This window comes from Dermacentor variabilis, chromosome 1 (genome assembly GCF_050947875.1).
Source record: "Dermacentor variabilis isolate Ectoservices chromosome 1, ASM5094787v1, whole genome shotgun sequence".
NCBI lineage: Eukaryota > Metazoa > Arthropoda > Arachnida > Ixodida > Ixodidae > Dermacentor > Dermacentor variabilis.
This window is the reverse complement of record NC_134568.1, coordinates 277,312,109-277,330,249: the sequence shown is the minus strand read 5'-3', so window position 1 is coordinate 277,330,249 and position 18,141 is coordinate 277,312,109. Positions and strand designations below refer to the sequence as shown.

Below are 18,141 nucleotides of genomic sequence, written 5' to 3'. Positions count from 1 at the left end.
GAAAAAACTTCCCAGGAACGAAGAACTTTCAAAATATTCAGAACACTTTATTGAATCTGCTTTATGTCGGACAGTTGAACAGAACTGGTTGTTGTTTAAAAATAAAATATTGAGCCTTGTTGAAGCACATGTTGAAGCACAAGCTATCTGCATTTTTACATCGTGTCATTTCGCCCCTTGTCGGACAACGTGCCGCTCACATCCGCAACTCCTATGACTTTCTAAAACAGTTCTAACCACCAGTCGGGGCAGCTGCCATGGATCTTAGAAGGTTGACGAAGCCAGACTTGTTGTTATTGTGCGACGAGTTGGGAGTTGAGGCGAACGAAAAGATGAGCAAGCCAGTTATCCAAAAGGCATGCAATTCAAGATAGTGGCAATGATGATGAAAGTATGAAGATTGCTTGGGAGGTGATACAAGAAACACGGGAGCGTGAGCGTCGGGAACGTGAGAGTGAGCGTGAGCGAGAACGGGAAAAGCACGAGGAAGAGATGGCGGAGCTACAGATTGAACTTCTGAAATCTCGTCCAGCGGCGGGCAGTGAAGGGGGACAATCGTAGCAGATCAAGCGAGGTCGAGCCATGTTGGATGGACCAGTGGATGAAATCGTACAAGGTTGGAGAGAACATTGCCTTATTCTTGGTTCATTTCGAGAGAACTTGTGAAAAGTGTAATTTCGCTCAGGACACCTGGTCACAGCGGTTGGTGACTTTGTTGCCTTGTGAGGCAGTGAACGTAGTCGCAAGATTAACGGCGAATGATGCGGAAGACTACGGGAGAGTAAAGGCAGCGCTGTTGAGGAGGTACCGAATTTCCCCGGAAGCATTTAGGCAGCGATTCAGAAAAGTGAGCAAACAGAGCGACGAGGGCTAATCGGAGTTTGCGTACGGTTTGAAAGAAACCTTGTTGAGTGGCTTAAGGGTGCCGAAGTCTACGAAAGTAGAGGCAAAATTATAGAGTGTATTTGTCTCGAACAATTCTACCACAGCATTCCACAGTCAGTAAGGTTTTGGGTGCAGGACAGAGATGCCGTAGACACGGTATACAAGGCGGCTCGGCTGGCTGATGAGTACGGGATGAGTACGTGAGTAGAACCTCGGACAACGGAGGAAGAAGAAAACAGTGTGACAGCAGAAGTGCCAATTAAAATGATCCCCGTAGAAAACTCGGCAAGTCAAAGCAAATGCGGCAAGTCGCACACGACGCGCCGTACTACAGATCGCACGGAAAATCGCGCCATGTGTCTCGCGCTTTAGACGTGGCCAATCACTTAGCGACTCAGATATTGCGGCCGGCGATGGCGAGGACGAACCTCAACAAAACCCTCGCATCGGCCACAATCAATGGTAAGACACAACAAATCGGCGTTGAACGTTGTAGCAGCGCAGTCAAGCTGATAGTGTGGGAAATATCCCGATGAACACGACAAAAACTGCAGTTGCAGCGACACGGAACGCGTCCCACTACGAGTACAACAGCTAGAACAAGCAACAACAGAGGAGAAGAGCACATGTAAGCCGCATGGCAGCCAACGAAAATTCGTGACGTAGCCGCATGACGTAGCGTTTTCTTGGCTATTTACAATCCCAGTTGATGTCAATGTCGCTAGATGCTCTGTTTTGTGGTTGGCTGGGCGCAAGTACTTTAAAATTGATTTTAAATAAGTTCTAAGCGATATTCGCCGCTGATATATTATAGACGATGTGTGTGTGACCAACTAAATCGATCTCACAAGTTATCTCGACTTCAAATTTTTGTGTCAGTGCTCCTTTAAGTTTCGGGCTTAAGAACACACCGTTTATCTTTTCCAAGCTGATGGATATTGTTTTGAAAGACCTACAAGATTACGCGATCCCCAACTTAGATGATGTCGCCATCTTTTCTAACAGCTGGAATGATCACATGGAGCACTTAAGGAAGGTGCTGGCACGTCTACGAGACGCGGGTTTCACGGTAAAGGCCGAAAAGTGTAACTTCGGGTGTTCGCAAATTACCTACCTAGGGCATCTGGTAGGACAAGGAAGGCGGCGGCCCACCGAACAAAAGATAGGGCTTATCAATAACTTTTCTGAACCGCGAACTAAGACGGATGTCAGAGCCTTTCTGGGGCTCGTGGGATATTACCAGCGGTATATTCCAAATTTCTCACAGGTAGCAAGCCCCCTGACAGCCACCCTCCGAAACGGAGAGCCCGAAAAAGTTCGATGGAATGAGACCAAAGAAAGCGCATTTCAGCACCTGAAAGAGGTTCTGAGGTCAGGACCAGTGTTTCGGACCCCCGATTATTCTAAGCAATTTGTCGTTCAGTGCAACGCCAGTGACAGAGGGTTGGGAGTCGTCCTCAGCCAGATGGGCGAAGACGCGGAGGAACATCCGGTACTGTAGCTAGCCGAAAATTAATGTGCAGAGAGGAGGCGTACAGCGCTTCCGAAAAAGAATGCGCCTGCTTAGTTTGGGCGGCCCAGAAATTATATTTTTATCTGTAGGGAGAGAAATTCACTTTCGAGACCGACCACTGTCCTCTGACCTAACTCAGACACATGTCCTCTAAGAACGGACGCTTACTCAGATGGAGTCTAATTTTCCAGGAATATAACTTCACCGTCCTTTACAAAAGGCGCAAGTTAAATGGGAACGTGGATGGTTTGAGCCGGTTTTTTCGGTAAACCGACTTATTACCTTCCTTCCTTTGACTAACGAGGTAGCAAGTGTTATTATGGGCTGGAAGTCATACTTGTAGTTTTAAAACATTGTTTGTGTATAGTTATAAAAGTTGTTTTCATTAATTGTTTAACTTCCTCCCGTTTCTTTTGCAACAAAAACATCACTATGGCCTTGTCGGCATTCGGGGAGATATGGAAAGCTGTGTAGAAAGGTGGTTGGAACTGCTTTATCAAAATTGTGAAGAGGAAAAAAAAAACAGGGTTGATTTTGACATAGTAATAGCCTGTCGAGTCAGGGGTGAAGAGCCTGCGCTTGCACGTAGTGTAGCGCTATATTGTTTCATTTGTTTTACGTACGTTCTCCAGGGCCCGGGACCCAGAAATTCGTCACACGAGGCTCGTCACCAGTACACTACATGTTCCACCAGCGTCCCTCATGGCCAGCGAATTGAGTTCACCGGCCATTCCGAACTACCGGGGCGAGGAGGAGATGTTTGATACGGACCCTTTTCCTGGCATCACTTAAGTTCCCCGACCACATCCAATCGCCATCGCATTCCAGTTATGGGGTGCCAGGGCACGTCTACCACGTTACCGGACCCGTCAGACAGGTTGGCGACCCCCACATCGTGCGCCGCACGTCGAGCTATTGTCCCCCCCCTCACCCCCTGCTTCACTCTTCCCGAAAGTGCAACGAGAGGCTGGGACGGTTCTAGGTAGCTGATCTTGGTCCCGAGCAAAGCTGTTATGCGGCTCTGGAAGGTCGTTCGAGAACAACCGGTCTCCTCCAGCTGAGCGCTTCCAAGCGAGGAGGCGGTGCCGGAGGCAAGTCAACCCTCAGACAATGGAGCCATTGGAGCGTCCCCATTGGCCGAATGTGACGGCACTTGCACGGGCGCCTACCATTGGAGGAAAATGACAACACCTGAGATGGCTCGACGATTGACCGAAAATGACGTGACCGTGAGAAACCGGAGGGGTTAAAAGCGAGAGACAGGGAGAAGAGTTCTTTTTTTTTTCCTCTTGCCACGGGCCGCAGCGTCCGATTTGCTGCCGACTGCGGATGACTTTATTTTCACAAATTTCACACAGTACGATCTAAAGGCACGTTCACACCGAAGGCGGAGCGGACAAGCGGACAAGCGGATCCGGCCAAGCGGCCGCGGATTTTCCGCTTTGCGGAAAATACGCGGCCGCTTGGCCGGATCGCGCCCGGACCGATTTTTTCCGCGCGGATAAGTTGGCCGCTTTGGCCGCAGCCAATCAGAACCCGACACTGCGGAAGCGCTGGTGAATGAATGTAAACGAATGTCTTTCTCTGGGCTTTTCGCTTCTGTTATTCAAAAGCGTCAAAACGGCAAGTTGGGCCACTTGGTTGGGATTCATAGTAAGGTTTGTTACAGCGCAACACAAGACAAGGACAAAAGAAGGTATAAAACGACGACACGGCGCCGTGTCGTCGCTTTATACCTTCTTTTTTCCTTGTCTTGTGTTGCGCTGTAACAAATCTTGAAAATCGACAAGACAAGTGACGAGTAAAATGCCAACGATCTCGTCTTCTTCGTCTGAGCTTATTTTGCAGAAGTAGATAGCGGACGGGAGCGCGCCGACCCACGAAGAAAAAATATCGAAAGTGCGCGCACAAACCCAAAGTGCCGCGAGATGGCGCCACATCCTTGAAATTGCTAAAGAAAAATCGAGATGCCCCTCCTTCCCGGCGGCGCGGATAGCCAGACAACGCGGCCGGTCTGAACAGGCGTGGGCACTCGCCGCCTCGCCGCTTTGAAAATCCGCTTGTCCGCTTAGACGCTCCGCTTTCGGTGTGAACGTGCCTACAAGGCACGTTCACACCGAAGGCGGAGCGGACAAGCGGATCCGGCCAAGCGGCCGCGGATTTTCCGCTTTGCGGAAAATACGCGGCCGCTTGACCGGATCGCGCCCGGACCGATTTTTTCCGCGCGGTCAAGTTGGCCGCTTTGGCCGCAGCCAATCAGAACCCGACACTGCGGAAGCGCTGGTGAAGGAATGTAAACGAATGTCTTTCTCTGGGCTTTTCGCTTCTGTTATTCAAAAGCGTCAAAACGGCAAGTTGGGCCAGTTGGTTGGGATTCATAGTAAGGTTTGTTACAGCACAACACAAGACAAGGACAAAAGAAGGTATAAAACGACGACATGGCGCCGTGTCGTCGCTTTATACCTTCTTTTGTCCTTGTTTTGTGTTGCGCTGTAACAAATCTTGAAAATCGACTAGACAAGTGACGAGTAAAATGCCAACGATCTCGTCTTATTCGTCTGAGCTTATTTTGCAGAAGTAGATAGCGGACGGGAGCGCGCCGACCCACGAAGAAAAAAATATCGAAAGTGCACGCACAAACCCAAAGTGCCTCGAGATGGCGCCACGTCCTTGAAATTGCTAAAGAAATTGCGAGATGCCCCGCCTTCCCGGCGGCACGGATAGCCAGACAACGCGGCCGGTCTGAACAGGCGCGGGCGCCGCCTCGCCGCTTTGAAAATCCGCTTGTCCGCTTAGACGCTCCGTTTTCGGTGTGAATGTGAGAGAAAATCTGAGGGCCTTTGCTCCTTGAATATGTGAGTCTGCCTAGGCACAACGGAGGAAGTTTCTTAACGCGTCTTGTATGCGTTTGTCCCCTAGGCATGCCGGTATTGCGGAGTGCGGTCCAGTTTGTTTACGCTCCGTCGCTGGCTGCCCACGCGGTGCGGCAGTGGGCACGGACGCCCCATTTGGTGATCGCTGTGTCTGAAGGGGGAAGGTTCCGACTGGTGCTGTATAAGTCGCGGGTCGATTTTTTAGTCGCGACGATAGATTGTATTTTTTTACAAGAACTGCTCCCGGATGGCACATGTAACAGGCAAACGGAGGCCTCAGGAGAGCACCTGAGGTTATATTAAAGCAGGCGGCGCAGAATCTCCGAGGCACCCAAGCGGTTCAAAGCTGGAAGCAGGGCAGCCTGTTTGTTGGGGCTGTGGAGGCCGAAGCGTGCCAGGGGGTGTTCGCATAAAAAATTGGCTGTCCGCTATCGCGGACAGCCGATCTTATACTTCCCTGGCACGCGCAGGCCTCTGCGAGCCCCGACCCACGGACCAGTCCGGGTTCTAGCTTTGATGTCCCCGTTGCCGCTTTGGTGTCCTGGAGGCGCCGCCAATAATGTGAAATAATGACACGTTCTTTTCATTAGTTAAAACATGATTGAATAAACATAATTGCGTCGAGCCGACAACTTGCGATCCTAAGTTCAGCACTAGCGCGTCCCGCGACTTCTGCTGGTACGCCTAGGGACAAACTCATACAACGCGCGCTAAGAAACTCCTCCGTAGTGCCTAGGCAGAGTCGTATATTCAAGGAGCAAAAGTCCCCACATTTCCTCTCTCGCACCCGCTCTTACTCGCGCATGCGCGCAAACGTCCGTCGTCTCCGCAAGTGCCACGCTCCGCTGTACCTGATAGCAATTGTAAATAGGCCGCCGGATCGCCCAAGCTAGAGAGGCGAAAGGCTTGCCGCGCGCCCTTTCCTCCTCGCCCGATGAAAAGGTCTATACACACGCTCTGAACCACGCCCCGACGTGGTGTGCCAGACAGCAGCAGCAGCAGCAGCGGGTAAGTCGAAGGAACAGGCAAAGAAAGATTCGCTTTAAAATGGAGGGAGGCCGGGCTCTAAAGCTATCTTAATTAACTGTGCCTTAATTAAGTGTGCCCTAATTAACACCAAAGGTGCTAGATTTGACTCTCGACCTTCACGATGTCAATTGAAATCCAACTTGGAGATGTGGCCAGTTCGCCCATATCTCCAAGTGTGTTCTACTCCAACCAAAGGTCGCGCGCTCGACCCCCACCGGATGGTCGTGGTTTCGAGTGCCTATAATTAACTATATTCTAATTAATTGTGCCTTAATTCACTTTGCCTTAACACCGCAGATCGTACGTTGGACTCTCACCAGAGGTCGGGTGTTCAACTCCCACCAAACGCCGTGGGTTTCAGTGCCTTAATTTACCTTATTTAATTAAATTCATCTTAATTATCACCGACGGTCGTGGGTTCAAATGCATTTCATTAACTTTGTCATAATGAACTGTACCTTAATTCACTTTGCCGTAATTAACATCAAAGGTCGTGGGTTCGACTCCCACCAATAGTCGAGGGTCCGACCCACAATTCTGGTGCCATTGAATTTTGGTGCCCTAACCTCGGACGGTCAGACCTTCGTCCCATGAGCCGTCTAAGGCTCTCACCTTAAAAAGTGATCTCTCTCTCCAGATATCAATAATGTAAATTTATTTTGACCGAAGCTGTCTTTTTCTCGAACGTGTGATTTCCGTTAGGTATATATGTATCTGGCCTTGCACAACACAGTTTAATCCCTGCATCAACCTTGGGATCGACCAAGGTGGTAATGAAACGGATAGTAAAGTTTCTTCGTCACAGCACGATAAATCAACAGATTACATTGATTTGGGCACAGTTCATACAGAACCAGTGGTGTGCCAACTATTTCTCGGTACTTTCGAAGTATACTTAGAAGAAATATAATCACCGTGCCCCACATAGTTTTCCGAGGATACCGGCGAAAAACAACTAAATGCCATGTATGACGCATAAAAACTAAGAGAAACTGCCAACTGTCGGCGTATTGAGCCTATGCGATGGCAGCTGGAAACCTTACAGACTGACACCACTAAATACTGCCAATCGAACTGTAAAATTGGAAGGCCGTTTTGACGATGCTAAGAACCAGTACAGACGCAATAATTCGCTGTTCTTTTCTATCCCAGATACTTACCCAAAAGAATCTTTCGCGAGTTCCGAAGAAATAGTCATTCGCCATTGCTCTGAGTACCTGAACTTCACATTAGATCCCCATTTAATTGAACGCGCACATAGACTGGGCAGACACACCTAAGGTCGAAGCCGTCCAATTATTGTTAAATTCAATTCCTTCAAAACTAAAGAAGCGATTTAACTAATGGTCGTAAAAATGCGCGGAGGCATCTTATCGCGTTTGCAAAAAACAAATCTATGCCTTATTCACTTCATTACAAAACATTGCACATCAACTCCAACCGATATGTCTTTGATGAGTCATCTCAAAGTGTCCAAGAAATAGCATAGCTATCACGCCGTCAAAAACTGCCTCACTGTGCTACACTTGCCGCGCGTCCAATTCCGTCATTTTCAGTTATCTACACTAACATACGAAGCATCCTTGCAAAACGTGATACTATATCAAATCTCGTCTCATCATCCGAAGGCAACGTGCTCATACTAACCGAAACATGGCTCTCAGATGACCTTCCTGATACTGAAATATTAGAGGACCTGCCTAACTTTGAACTAATCCGCAAAGATCGGCAAGGACGCAGAGGAGGAGGCGTCCTTATAGCTATAAAAAAAAAAAGAAATATCGTTTTCCACCATTGACATGAGCTCTGACTTAGAAATTTTATGGATCCTCTGTCGTGCCAAACCTGAACTACTACTTCTAGGTGTATGCTACCGCCCCCCCCCCCCCACCCCGGCAGTTCTGCAGATTTTCCCAGAATACTTAATAACATCCTAAGCCAACTAGTAAAAAAATACCCTAACGCGCACGTCCTGCTATTCGGGGATTTCAATTATCCGAACATTGATTGGTCTAACCCTCAAACAACTACCGGTCGCACTGAATCCAAAGAGTTCGTTAATGTTTGTCTGAATTATAACCTTTCTCAATTGGTAACTGAACCAACGCGTGTCGCACATAATGCCAACATTCTAGACCTAGTAATGTCTTCAAATCCTGAAACACTATCGTCTATTACTTACTGTAACGAAATAAGTGACCACAAAGTAATTCATGCTACATTCACCTTATTCCCGACCCCGCGCCATACTCATAAAAAAACAATCCGCCTTTACGATAAAGGCGGAATCGGGCAATAAAAGTTTGCCTTTGAACTACCGCCCCATTTCCATCAATTCGGTGCCCTGTAAGATCATGGAACATGTTATATACACCCATATTATTAACTTCCTTGATACTAACAATTTCTTTGACCAATCCCAGCACGGATTCCGCAAGGGACTAACTTGCGAAACACAACTGGCTATTTTTCTTCACGATCTACACTCAAATCTAGATATTAACATACAGACGCAATTTTCCTTGACTTTGCAAAAGCATTCGACAAAGTAGCTCACCAACGACTGCTCCTAAAGCTTTCACGATTAAACCTACATCCTGCAGTTTTAACATGGATAGAACAATTCCTCACTAATCGCATGCAGTCGGTGTACGTCAATAACAATACTTCTGAGTCCCTACCCGTAACGTCAGGCGACCCTCAGGGCTCGGTACTAGGCCCCCTCCTATTTTTAATATAAATTAATGATGTACCATTACACGTGTCGTGCAAAATCTGCATGTACGCTGATGACTGTCATTTACCGCTCAGTTACTAACGATAATGACCAAATCGCCTTTCAGGAGGACTTAAACAATATTCAAAATTGGTGTCAACGTTGATTAATGGTCCTAAGCCCTACTAAATGTAAAGCAATGTCGTTCTCCCGCCGTTCTAACCCATTGGTATTTCAATACGAAATCGCTAACGAACAAATTCAGTGTGTAAACAATTATAAGTACGTGGGTATTACCGTCTCAAATGATCTGGACTGGCGTGTGCATTTGACTAACGTTATCTCTTCAGCTAACAGATCACTTGGGTTCCTACGATGTCACTTGAAAAACGCACCTCAGCATGTGAAACTATTAGCTTATAAGACGCTAATACGACCCAAACTAGAATACGCTCAGCCATTTGGAGCCCTCGCCAGACTTTCTTCATTACCGCCCTTGCGTGGGTAAGAGCGCGTGCGATAGAAGAAATGTGGGGACTTTTGCTCCTTGAATATACGACTCTGCCTAGGCACTACGGAGGAGTTTTTAGCGCGTGTTGTATGCGTTTGTCCCTAGGCATGTCGGCAGAAGTCCCGGGGCGCGGTTGCGCTGAACTTAGCGTCGCAAGTTGGCGGTTCGACGTAATTATATTTATTCAACTGGAGTTTTTTTACTAATTGAAACAACGTGTCATTATTTCGCATTATTGGCGGCGCCTTCAGGACACCAAAGCGGCAACGGGGACACCAAAGCTAGAACTCGGACTGGTCCGTGGGTTAAGGCTCACCGAGGCCTGCGCGTGCCAGGGGCGTATAAGATCGGCTGTCCGCTATCGCGGATAGCCATTTTTTTATGCGAACACCCCCTGGCACGCTTCGGCCTCTGCGGCCCCAACCCACGGGCCGCCCTGCTTCCAGCTTTGATCCCCCCGCTACCCCTTGGGTGCCCCGGAGATCCTGCACCGCCTGCTTTATTATAACCTCAGGTGATCTCCTAAAGCCTCCGTTTGCCGGTTACATGTGCCCTCCTGGAGCAGTGCTTGTAAAAAATCCAATCTATCGTCGCGACGAAAAAAGTGACCCGCGACTTATAAAACTCCAGTCAGAACCTTGCCCCTTCAGATACAGCGATTACCAAATGGGGCGTCCGTGCCCACTGCCTCACTGCGCGGGCAGCCAGCGGCGGAGCGAAAACAAACTCGACCGCACTCCGCAATGCTGGCATGTCTAGGGGACAAACGCATACAGCACGTGCTAAGAAACCTCCTCCGTAGTGCCTAGGCAGAGTCACATATTAAAGCGAAAGCTTTATATATACTGGCCGCGAACTTGCGATTTCGCCGTGGCGGTGCTCCGAGGAGACGCATGACGTCACAACAAACGCCTCGCCGCGGATATTCCTCTCTCACTCTCTCGTTCCCTAGTCACTACTGCGCATGCGCCACTAGTAGCACCGAGCCACAGGTGTTCCGCCGCTGCGCAGCGCCGCGCCTTTCCGGCGCCGCCGTTTGATATGACGTCACACCGCGTTCCTCGTCGTTGCGATCGCCTCCGCTCGCTTCGCCAGCTGCGTCGTATGCCTGATAACATGTCGAAAGATTGAAAAGGAGAGCTCGACTGCGCCGCAACCATAGTTGAGGCGGCAGTATGGACGGCGACAATTCTGATAAGCAGGAGGAGGCCTGGAATCGACATCGGAACGAGATGAAGAGGAAACGAATCGCCCAGAAAACAGGCGAATAGCGCGCCGAACGGCTGGCTATACGCCGCAACATAGTTAGACAACCAGACTAACCTGGACTTGCAATCAAGATTAACCAAGGCTAACAATGCTATGCCTTAGCTTTCGCTAGGTATATCCTGGCATAGCCGAGCTAAGCCACTGCTAATTTTTTCAAGGAGCAAAGGCCCCCAGATTTGCTCTCTCGTACCCGCTCATACTCGCGCCTGCGCAGAAACGTCGAGCGCCGCGAAAAATGACCCGCCCCGCTGTACCAACTAGCAGTTAGCGTAAAAGGCGTTACGGTGGCGAGGCGTATTCTCAGAGCGGTTACGCCGCGCGGATGTTTGTCTTTGCGTCTCGGCCACATTAGCTTAGGTTAGCGTAAAATGCGTTATGATGGCGAGGCGTATTCTCACAGCGGTTACACCGTGAATATTATTGTCTTTTCGTCTCGGCCAAGTTTGGTTAGGTTAACGTGAGGTTACGTTAGATTATCGTAAGAGACGTTAAGGTAGCACGACGTATTCTCGAAGCGGTTACAGGGGCGTCGAGCGTCACCGGTGGCCTTTCAGCCACTGCGTTCTACTGCGGTTGCTAAGGCGCTCTGACTTGTCACCGGTGGCCTTTCAGCCACTGCGTTCTACCGCGGTTGCTAAGGCGCTCTGACTTCTAGCTAGATTTCCAATATTGGCCTCGAGCTCCACCACTGGAAAAGCTGGCGCCACCGTCGGCGTGACGTGCTAGGAGGGATCACGTGGACATAGCGGCCGCGTCGGCTGCTTCGGGCGCGCCGAAGCGAGCTGAAAACGAGAGTTTAAATTCCCTCGTACGCTGCGGTTCTCATTTAATGGCGAGATTTGCCCGCTTCGAGTGTCTCCTTTACAACGCTTGAAAGCACTACAATAGGTAGTGGCTGCCTTTGAAGGCGCACAACATGGTAGGCTACTGCTCGGTGCCGCAATGCCGAACGCACGCAACGGAGCACGGTGTCAGCCTTATTCACACGTAGCCGCAGGACAAGAAGCTGTGTGAAGCTTGGCTCGCGAAACATAAAACCGGCAAACAGTCATCGGCTACAACTCGGGTATGCAGCAAGCACAGACGCGAGGAAGATTTCTGCTACGGCGCCCCGTCTGCGATGTCCTGAAAACGCGCACTGCTCGAGTCCGCTGCCCGACTAATGTCATGACAGTTTGGTCTATGAACTTGTCGATGCTATAGATACTGGCAAGTTCAGTGGAGTGGAAAGGCAGCGGTAAGAAGCACATTTAAAAAAAGCATGGCATATGGTCATGTTTGTGTTATGAATTAATGCACTGGATTACAAAAAAGGAGCAGCGGGGAATTGCACGCTGAGAACACCGATGAACATACAGTGCGACGCAACTCGAGAAATAGTATTGAAAGGTCAAAGAATTTAGTAGAAAAAAAAAGATTGAATCGTCGCGACGGCACATCACAGTCCCCGCAGGCGTCGAAGTCTCTACAATGAAATTATTTTTGAACAGCTCTGATAGCGCCCACGCAACAATGGTTGCTTGTATACTGTCAAATGCTCATATTCTGCGGCCTAAAGCTCATGGCACGGTGCGAAAACGCGCGCGCGGAGAAAGCGAAACAGTGCGCGGACAAGCATGCAGACGCGCAGTCGGTCGCTGCGAATCTGCGCGATCGCTTCATTGAGGCTTCATTCTATTACGCTCCATTTAGTTATACAAACACTATAAGAACATATTTCAGATAGTTTGCTCTCAGCGTTTACCTACCTTTCACGCAAGAAGCCGGTTCGGGAGACTCCATCGCGGCGACCGCGCGCAGTGGCGTTCACTGTACGTATTCGGTAAAGAGATAGCGTCTGTAAACGATTGTGTGCTTTCAGTTTGCCCAAGATTATTATTTAGACAGTAAGAAACTTCTGTCGTTTCGAAAGTACTTACAGAAATGTCCGGGAGGGCTCGCGCGTGGTGTTTTCAGTGAGCGCTGACAGCAAAACCTATGAGGAGCGCGCCACGTGATCCCTCATACTACGCCAGCGAGGCGCTTCCGATAGATGGCGACTCCGTAACTCCTCGCCGCCAATATGCTGCCCGGCCTCTACTACGGTCCCTACTGCTCCCACGGAAACGTCTGTGATGCTTTCAGGGTACATCGCCGTAGAGAGAGAGAGAGAGAGAGAGAGATGAAGAGGAAAGGCAGGGAGGTTAACCAGATATCAGTCTCCGGTTTGCTACCCTTCACTGGGGATGGGAGATAGGGGTTAGAAAGATGACAGAGAGGAAAACGCCAAAACAAAACACGTACACATGGAGACACACACACAAAAGGCGTTCCAGTTAAAGACGATCGCGAAGGCCGGTAGATCGCAGTAAGCGCAATAGCCCTTGCACGGCCTTCTTCCGTGACGTTAGGTCACTTTTGTGGTGTAGAATTCTTTTTTCCGATAGCGGTTGGTCGTCCAGTTGGTCAAGTTCGTGGCGAAGGCATTCCCTCTGTGGACTGTACTGCGGGCAAGCGCACAAAATATGTTCAATTGATTCTTCATGGCCGCAGTGGTCACAGGTTGCGGTGTCGGTCATCCCTATGCGGAATGCATAGGCTTTGGTAAAGGCAACGCCCAACCAGAGTCGATACAAGAGCGTGGCGTCTCCACGGTGTAAGATTCGTCGGACGATCTCGCCGCTGCCACCATTTGTTAGAGTTGTCGAACGATCTACGAGCTGTAGGCCGATCTCACCGCTGCCATTCAGATGTAAGATTTGGCAGTCGTAGCTGTAGGAAGGAGCTTGACTCTTCGTCGGGACTTAGGAGAGCAGGATTTATTTACATGTTATTTACAGTTGAACATGAGATACATCGACAGTCTAGCGTGACTCCCAAATGGAGCCCGCAAGACGAGCATACAGCAAACAGCTTACGAGCACACAGCTCACGAGTACATTTCGAGCACGACGACGAGCACACACTAGCAGCCGACAATCGCTGCTTATATGCACTCCGCTCGACGTCATAGTTCGACGTCATTGCAGATGACCCGCCCTTTTGGAGGAGGCGGGCTCTCGACTTGGAGGAGGATTAGGGCTCACACACACGCACACACACACACACACACATGTTCACGGTTCGAAATCGACACCACACGAATTTCGTAGAACTCGGAGCCGTTCCGGGTAGCGCGCCCGGGTAGCACATTGTCTTGCGTCTTGGTCGGCGCGTGGGAAGGAGCCTTCGTCGGCTTTCCCGCGGCAACTCCCCCACCCGTAGCAGATCAGGTCCGCGCTGTCGTGTTGCGCACAAAGCCTGCTTCGTCGAACTCCTTCAGTCACAACGGCGACGAGGCTAGAGCGTAACGGTGGCGGTTTCAGCAGAAAGCCTGCTTCGTCAAACGCATCCTAGCTGAAGCGACGGAGAGTGGAGGATGCGCGAATTGTTCCCGACACAAAGTCGACTTAGTCACGCCGTGGCTAGAGGTTGGCGGCGGCGTTCGAAGATGAGGTTGCCACCGCTGGCGTAAATGGCTGGCAAACTTGCACTGCAGCTGGCCGTTCTTAACAACGGCGAAGCTGTGATGGCACTCGGATACTTAATGTCGGATCAAGGGAGTACAGTCGAGTATTTCTTAAATGTGGCTCATTCCATTGCGACGTGGTGCACTGCCGAGCAAGCAGGCGGAGCTTCCATGCTGCGTCAGTTCTAGAAAGTGGAATTGGTACGTGGTGCTCTTCAATATGGGCTGAGCGGGCAGCTTGATCGGCCCGTTCATTGCCGATAATCCCGCAGTGACTTGGAAGCCATTGGAAGGTTATTTCATGGCCTGCATCACTTATACCGCCGTAAGGCGCAAGAAAGCTATGATCCGCCAGGACTGACTTAGTACGAGCGCCGCAGGTGCGAGAGTGTCTGTCCGACACAGCGGGGCGGCAGTGCCCGCTGCCTCACCTATTTTACCACGCTGGCAGCCAGCGTCCGAGCGTAAACCACTCCGCAATGCCGGCACGCCTAGGGACAAACGCATACAACACACGCTAAGAAACCCAAAGCCCCCACATTTTCTCTCTTGCGCCCGCTCTTAGTCGCGCCTGCGCAAAAACGTCGGGCCGGCTCGTCGGATATCTGAGGGCGAGATGCGTAAATCCACGGCGAACACAAGCCATCAGCAGCCAAGGAAGAAATGTACGAAAACAGCGCTGCGTACGCTCACATACGTCTACCGGGCCTGCAGCACAGATTCAGTCTCCCAAGTTTATGCTGCCATCTGTCGCAGTTACATAGAAACAAGTGAGGCGGCCGACTTCATAATACTGGACTGTGCTCGTCTCTTTCCACGTTCAAACGAGGGGCACCACGCTACCGCAGGCCCTTAGATTCTCAACAAATGAGGGGTACTTCGATGCCTCTGGCGTGAAAATCACGAAAGCTCGGGGTGAAGGGCAACGGTGAACTGAGGCGCGCCACTACTTGAACGTGGTTCTAACATTCTAGCATCTATACCAGCGTGTGATCTGTTATCCATGTTTTTGAGTTACTGCTTTTTTTTTTTTATATACCGGTTAGGCTATAGGGCTATAGCATCCGTAGCATCCGTTTCATATGGAGCATCCACACATCATCATCATCGTCATGCGTGTGCAAGAACTAGAGTGCAAGAACGCAGCGATTCCTTGGGCGCTGATTTAGTTCATTCGTTGAACCTGAATGCACTCTTATATAGTGGTAGCTGTAGTAACACCAGTAGTGCCTCGCATTTTAGTTCTTTAAGCAAACATGTCTGCTATTCTTCATTTTCGAAATACGCTTCCGAGCAATAACGTAGCCAGAAAATGCTTTCGGGAGTGCGGGGTGCGTATCCTTCCGACGCGTATCCGGAAGCAGCGACCAAACCGAACGCCAAACCAGCACCCGACACTTCGACGTACGACCAGGCCACGTACTAGCCCAGAAATTTCGCGGTAGGCACGTGTCCGGTGTGCCCCCCGCCACCTCTTCCAAGCCCCAGTAGACAACGATGGAAGCTTTAAATTTGTGTACTGTACTAGGAATTCGGCTATTAAAATGTCAATCTGTAAAATCATTTCGAAGCACCAGTAAGAAGTATTCAAGACAGCAAACAAGTGTGCGATCCCTTCAGTCGCTTTAGCAATAACGCCTACAAAAATCGGGTCGTACAACGCCAGCCACCTTGCGCCTATGTGGGCAGAGGGCAGCGCCCAAACCGGGGGCCAGGGGGAGTCCAGGCGTCCAGCCACCCAGACTATCAAGCTATCTGACCGCGCCGCTCGGAGCACGCCGACTGACGCGTATCCGGAAGCAGCGACCAAACGGAACGCCAAACCAGCACCCGACACTTCGGCTACGCCGACTTTGCCCGCAGCAAGTCATGTGACCAGATAGCAGAAAAATACAAAGGAAAAGAAGCGTAGGGTAGGAAAGGAAAACTCAAGAGAGAGAGAGAGAGAGTATGACGCATGCGCAGAGGCAGTTTCAGGCAGACGGCTGCATAACCTCAATCCTCCTGTTTGTTACCGCGCGACGGAGCGGTTTTGTTTTTATATTACAGTTTCCGATCGCCCTACATAACCTGATTACATGAAAGCCAAAATTTGGAATACTGTGTCACGATATCGAGAAGACGACGACATCAGGGAAGGAACTGCGCGTCGCTCGCGTGGATTGGAGGTGAGGGTTTCTGGGATCTTGACCCATAATGGCGTCCAACCTCGTAGCAATAACTATATTGATATTGCTTATTTTTGCTTGAATGAGGCCGCGTAGTCCTGCTACGTTGCACTCAGCAACAAACACTCCCCGAACTTATGAGTGTTTGTTGTAATTGCTGTCCATGCTGTCTCGCTTCGTTTGTCATGAGAGTCCGTACAGGTCACATACAAGAAGTGGTAAGGTTTGCGTCTGCTCGAGTTGACCTGTGTTGTTATGTGTGTGACTTCGCTGTTCTTGACGTTCATCTAAGAATTCGCAGGCAGGATTTATGCAGTAACTTCGTTGTGAACGAACAGTTTTGCCTCGTGATGCGTGCTGTTACCTCCTTGTCTCAAAATAGGAATCGTGGCTGTGACGGGTCTGCCTTCTCTTTTCTGCTTGGTCGCTTGTGCATTTAGCTATCTGTTCTTCTGTTTCTTTTTTCTGCGTGTTTTTGGTGCGTTCCGCTATTTATGGTGGCTCTCCGAGCTCCTTTGGTTTAGTTGCCGCTGAACAATTGCATATACGAACCGTGAGCGGAGAAAAACAGCAAAACAGAAGCCGTGTTCGATATGCCCCTTTTACTCGATCTTCCGTCACGTTTTTTAATCTCGCGGTGTTGCTATCTGGGATAAGTGCTGAGTGTAGAAGCGTCTAGCGCGAAGATTGTCGCCGAAGAGTTTTTTCGATCACGTTCCATCTCACTTGTAAGCCGAGTCAAGAGAAGTGTGGTGACGCGTCGTGTTGCTCTGTTTTTACTCGGCTGTTGTCTTGGCGCACGTATGTACGTACAGGAAATGCAGCGATCGAACGTGTTTCTTATTACGTCTGTCGCCTTCGAGCTTCCCGTGGATGTTCGCCGTCCTGTTCTGTGCGCATATATCGTATCGCAGGGTTCTTGAACGGCGATGGCATGTTAAACAATCGGGGATAAGTCACTCTGCAACGAGGTCGAAAGTACGTGTACGGGACGGGGCTTTCTTTTAATGGTTCGTGTTATGTCAGAATATCAGGAGGGCAACAACCGTCCGCAATAAAGCGATACGGGGTGAAGAGCCCCGCAGCTGCACAGGCTGCACTGCTTGCTTCGGATGCTTTGGAGCGGCCTGGCACTGTTTACAGTCAAGAAACGTCAAGTTGAGGGCGTTGTTAACAAGCTCGTAAACGTCTCTTACGAGCGAGCTATCATTGCTTTTTATCTGAATTTTTTCTGGACTACTTCGAGTCTTTTAGCCTTAATGAAATACGACATTGCAGTATATTAAATGTAGCAAATACGTTACACCAGCGCCTGGTTGTACCAGGAGGTGCTTGTTGTACAGTTGCACTCGGATGAAAACTGCATGGCTGTTGACTTTTATGAAAGCAACCAAACAACTGTCAAAATCAAAATACCTTTCTTTTGCACTTTGCTGTTGCCCTAATGATAAGTATTATACATTCAGCTATGAATAATTACTTTAGCATGTTATGGCTATGTCTTCCAGGAAAGGTTGCATGGAAAAGAAAAGCAAATCATTAGCATTTACTCGCATTTTAGTGGTTAATTTGTTTCCTGTGGTATTGATCTTGATTTGGCTCCACGAGGACATAAAATGAAGTCGAACCAATGCTTTTGTTTGCTTTCTAGAATAATCTCGGACAGCATGTAAACTCTGGTCACACGGAG

General features: G+C 49.6%; 1 protein-coding gene across 4 annotated transcripts in view; it reads left to right on the top strand.

Moving 5' to 3' along the window:
* Positions 1 to 16,229: 16,229 nt before the first annotated feature.
* LOC142565267 (uncharacterized) overlaps positions 16,230 to 18,141 on the top strand; it is a 111,868-nt gene continuing 109,956 nt past the window's right edge. For 3 of the 4 annotated variants that reach the window (XM_075676248.1, XM_075676247.1, XM_075676250.1), the window contains exon 1: positions 16,230 to 16,451. The gene's annotated coding sequence lies outside the window, so the exon portion shown is untranslated. Of the gene's footprint in view, positions 16,452 to 16,550; positions 16,670 to 18,141 lie in introns of those variants that run through there. The other variant, XM_075676249.1, reaches the window with a different exon arrangement.